At 41.7% G+C, this 5,573-nt stretch overlaps 1 pseudogene; it reads left to right on the top strand.

Moving 5' to 3' along the window:
- The first annotated feature begins 3,213 nt into the window (after positions 1-3,213).
- On the top strand, positions 3,214-4,406 carry LOC100355496 (NIF3-like protein 1 pseudogene; annotated as a pseudogene).
- The last annotated feature ends 1,167 nt before the right edge of the window (positions 4,407-5,573 follow it).

Raw genomic sequence — 5,573 nt, forward strand, 5'->3', positions numbered from 1 at the left:
CAAGGACCTCAATAGACATTTTTCAAAAGAGGAAATCCAAATGGCCAACAGACACATGAAAAAATGTTCAAGGTCATTAGCAATCAGGGAAATGCAAATCAAAACCACAATGAGGTTCCACCTCACCCCGGTTAGAATGGCTCACATTCAGAAATCTACCAACAACAGATGCTGGCGAGGATGTGGGGAAAAAGGGACACTAACCCACTGTTGGTGGGAATGCAAACTGGTCAAGCCACTATGGAAATCAGTCTGGAGATTCCTCAGAAACCTGAAGATAACCCTACCGTTCGACCCAGCCATCCCACTCCTTGGAATTTACCCAAAGGAATTTAAATTGGCAAACAAAAAAGCGGTCTGCAGCCTAATGTTTATTGCAGCACAATTCACAATAGCTAAGACCTGGAACCAACCTAAATGCCCATCAACGGTAGACTGGATAAAGAAATTATGGGATATGTACTCTTTAGAATACTATACTGCAGTAAGAAACAACGAAATCCAGTCATTTGCAACAAAATGGAGGAATCTGGAACACATCATGCTGAGTGAAATAAGCCAGTCCCAAAGGGACAAATACCATATGTTCTCCCTGATCGGTGACAACTGACTGAACACCAAAAAGGAAACTTGTTGAAGTGAAAGGGACACTATGGGAAACGGTGACTTGATCAGCATAGCCCTGACTGTTAATGAACAACTTAATACATTATCCCTCTTAGTAGTTTTTTTGTCTGTTCTACTTAATATGACTGATTTAATTCTGTAATTAATACACAGTTATTCTTAAGTGTTGAAATTTAACTGAATTGTGATCCCTGTTAAACATAAGAGTAGGAATAAGAGAGGGAAGAGATATATAATTTGGGACATGCTCAAGCTGACTTGCCCCAAATGGTAGAGTTAGAAACATACTAGGGGATTCCAATTTAATCCCATCAAGGTGGCATGTACCAATGCCATCTCACTAGTCCAAGTGATCAATTTCAGTTCGCAATTGATCATAATGAAAGGACTAAGAGTCAAAGGGAGCACATAAGCAAGTCTAGTACCTGCTAACACTAACCGATAGAATAAATAAAGGGGAGAGTGATCCAACATGGGAAGTGAGATACTCAGCAGACTCATAGAATGGCAGATGCCCTAAATAGCACTCTGGCCTCAGAATCAGCCCTAAAGGCACTCGGATCTGGCTGAAAAGCCCATGAGAGTATTTCAGGCATGGAAAGCCAAGACACTCTGGCAAAAGATCTCTGTGAGTGAGATCTCAGTGGAAAGAACAGGTCTTCAAAGAAGGAGGTACCTTTCTCTGAAGGGAGGAGAGAACCTCCACTCTGACTATGACCTTGTCTAAACAAGATAAGAGTCGGAGAACTCAAGGGGCTTCCATAGCCTTGGAAACTCATGACTGGTGCATAGGGAGATTACTGATGCCATAGACAGGAGTGTCAATTGGTAAAGTCAACAACAGGAGTCACTGTGCACTTACTCCTCATGTAGGATCTCTGTCCTTAATGTGCTGTGCATTGAGATTTAATGCTATAATGAGTACTCAAATAATATATTTCACTTTGTGTTTCTATGGGGGTGCAAACTGTTGAAATCTTTACTTAATGCATACTAAACTGATCCTCTGTAAAAAAAAAAAAAAAAAAAAAAAAAAAAAAAAAAAGAAAAGAAACTATCAACTCCCAACTTGACTCTCACTGGGATTAAACATGACAATAGGTCTGATCTGATTTCATCATCATTAAAAAAAATCATCTATTATTTTTCACTTTATGTTTCTGTGTGGGAGCAAACTGTTGAAAGCCTTACTTAATGTATACTAAGCTGATCTTCTGTATATTAAGATAATCGAAAATGAATCTTGATGTGAATGGAAGGGGAGAGGGAGTGGGAAAGGGGAGGGTTGTGGGTGGGAGGGACGGTATGGGGGGTAAGCCATTGTAATCCATAAATCGTACTTTGGAAATTTATATTCATTATATAAAAGTTAAAAATAAATAAAAAATAAATAAAAAATTAAAAAAAAAAAAAAAAAAGAGTGAATACAAGAGCCAGAAATGTAGTCCCAGTCTCTCACAGGTGTGATAGAAGCCTAATTAATTGATTCTGGAAGTCACACCCAGGTACTGTAAAGTAGAACTAGGGTATCTTAATAGGCATCATAGGCCAGCACCGCAGCTCACTAGGCTAATCCTCAGCCTGTGCCACCAGTACTCCAGGTTCTAGTCCTGGTTGGGGTGCCGGTTCTGTCCCGGTTGCTCCTCTTGCAGTTCAGCTCTCTGCTGTAGCTCAGGAAGGCAGTGGAGGATGGTTCAAGTGCTTGGGCCCCTGCACCCACATGGGAGACCAGGAGGAAGCACCTGGCTCCTGGTTTCAGATTGGCACAGTGTGAGGACTGTAGTGGCCATTTGTGGGTGAACCAATGGGAGGAAAACCTTTCTCTCTGTCTCTCTCTCCTACTGTCTAAGCCTGCTTGTCAAAAAAAAATAGGCATCATAACCACTACACTAAATGCATAATGCCCATTTAAATATTTTTCTTTGTCATATTTGAAAGTACTATATATGATTTTCCCCTGATAATTCCTCTCTGTTTCTATCAGAACTCCACGGATGGTTTCTTGTATTTTCCTCCTGAAACCATTTGCATTCTCCTTAACATTACCCATCTAGTTATTCCCTCTAAAATCCCATTCTTTCCAATCTCTGATTCTGCCTGACTAATTTTGCCATCTGTAATCAGACACTTCTCTTTCTAGAATGAATGTCTTCCATGACCTTTAGATTATAGTTTCTTCTCCATGTTGAATGCGTCTTGGTAGTTGTTCAAATAATACCTCACACTTGACTAATCTCAAATGAAACCTGCAGCACTCATTCTTTTTTATTTGTATATGGTAGTAGTACAAGCCAGCCATGAGTTAAATCAACATAATGGGATTTTTGTTGGACTCCTCATTATCCATCAGGTCTAATTTCAGATCTTTCTGTTTCTTTGCCTTTAAATTTGTAATCTTGGTTTTTCATTACTTGATTTTATTTTTACACTAGGTGGACAGAAAGCAATCCTCCTTAATAAAGTTGACAATTAGCTTCACTCAGAACATTTTTGGCAATGCACGTTAAAAAATTCATCTTACAACTTGTTCTGAAATCCAAATATACAACAACTTGAAAAATGATATTTAGAAAACAAAAGCCAATGTAAAAAGACAGATTAAAGGCTATGGAGATGTACCTGGACTCAAATTGAGTTTTGCCCAATTGCTGTATGTTGTCATCTTGCTTACGCCTGGTCCCCATCACAGTCTGGTTTATCCAATCTCTGAACTGCAATTCCTCCTGTTCCGTTATGGGTCTGAAGACTCTCATTTCCTCCTTGAATGACTTTGCATCCCTGTCTTCTGCTGAGAGTTGGGACAATGTTGGATTGCTGGTGGAACCAAGCCCACCACAAACTATAAATACACTCTTCCTGACCAATGACTTGACTGATCAGGTGATGGAGGAGGCTCTGCATAAGAAGGCACATCTCATCTTTTCCTACCTTCCACCTATCTTCCTACACATAAAGCCTATTACCTGGATGTCCTGAGAGGAGCACCTGGTGTTCCGGGCTTTGGAGAACAGAGTTGGCATCTACTCTCTTCACACAGCCTATGATGCTGCACCCCAGGGATGGAAAAACTGGCTTTCCAAAGGGCTTGGAGCCTGCACATCCAGGTATATATATATCCTTCCAAAGCTATCCTATAGAGGGAACCACTGAGTACAATTCAACATTAAGCATACCCAAGATATGGACAAAGTTGTGTCTGCAGTGAGAGAAGCTGAAGGTGTTCCTGTTACTTCTTTTTCTGCTAGGATTGATGAGGAGAATAATAAGGATCAGCCTGAATTGTACTGAGAAGACTTTGATGCAGGTGGTGGCTCAGCTCTCTTAAAACGGATAACTTTACCAGAGAACTGATTCTGTCACTGCAGAAGCCTTTGCCCTACATACTGGAATGGGTGGATCATGCACCCTGGATGAATCTGTTGCCCTGGCAACCATGATTGAGAGAATCAAAAGAAACCTCAAACTAACTCATATTCAATTAGTTCATGGGGTAGGAAGGACCTTAGCATCATGAGTCAAAGCTGTGGCCCTGTGTGCTGGTTCTGGGAGCAGTGTCCTGCAGGGTGTGGAAGCAGACCTGTACCTCACAGGTGGGATGTCCCATCATGATGGTCTAGATGCTACTTCCTAAGGAATAAATGCCATCCTCTGTGAACACAGTAACACTGAATGAGGCTTTCTTTCTGACCTTTGTGATATGCTGGGTGGGTGCCCACTTGGAGAATCAGATTAATATTATCCTGTCAGAAGCAGATAGGGATCTTCTTTGTGTGGTATAAGGCATACAGAAACATCAAGGTGATACAACCTACAGATTGCATTTCCACTCCTGTGGATGTGTAACATGAGTCAGTGGAATCAATATATCTTTCTAGAAGAGTATCTTAAGATGTATGAGGATGCTTCAAAAAAGTTCATGGAAATGTTTATTTTGAGAAAACTGCATAGATTTAAAAAATTCACAAAATAAAAACTTTTAACTCCATTTTCTGCAAACCTTTTGAACATCCCTTATATTATCTTTCTAGTTTATCTGATTCAACAAATGTTTTCTAGTTCATAATGAAATAACTGAACTACTATAATGAAGAGCAAATAATAAGAAAGATCAACTAAAATCAGTTTACTAAAGTTTCTGGGGAAGTAACCAAGTAATTCTTTACTTAGTTTAATTATAGTTGGGATATGTTAACCTAGATATCTCCGCCATTGGTTAGTTTTAAAATGTCCTTTATAAACTTGGAATTGAACACCTATTTTTAGGCAGTAGCCAGTTTGGGATGATATGGTCTGTCTCTGTGTCCAGTTCTGCAGAACTGTCGCTCCCCCTCTTCGTGGAGGAACGACACAGGACCCTGCGCTGTTCTTTTGTCTGCTCGGCCCTCCCCGGGTTTGCTGCTGGTTCTTCCCGGGTTGGCTACCATCCCTTCCACCTCCGTGGAAGGGCGGTTCCCCCTGGCCACTTTCCCCACTTCCGCAGGGGAGCGGCACACCACCGGCCGGCTCTCTTGGGGGCTGCACAGGTGTTCCTTCAGATAGATGTTCCCCTTAGATGTTCCTGGTGCATGCTGTCTCTCTCCTCCTTTATAGTCCTCTTCCACCAATCCCAACTCAGCTGCCCACACACCGAGTATGCTGCTCTCCTCCAATCAGGAGCAGGATCAGCTCCTGGAGGTCATCACTCAAGTTGGCAAGAGGCAGCTGCGTGGAAGCTGTTTTCTCCTCTCCCAGCGCCATATTGTGGTAGAGCAGATGCATAGAATAAGTCTTAATTCCAGTAACTTAGTCTAGTCCAGGTTGCTCCCCACAGATCCCCCTTTCTTTTTATTTTTGGCGTTGATACGTGCCTGTCTTTGGTGCCCCATGGCACACACTCTGCTCTGCTTGCTAGAGTTGCCCACAGGTGCTTACAAGCCCTACCAATCAGGCAAACTGAATCCGGGTCC

This window comes from Oryctolagus cuniculus, chromosome 1 (genome assembly GCF_964237555.1).
Source record: "Oryctolagus cuniculus chromosome 1, mOryCun1.1, whole genome shotgun sequence".
NCBI lineage: Eukaryota > Metazoa > Chordata > Mammalia > Lagomorpha > Leporidae > Oryctolagus > Oryctolagus cuniculus.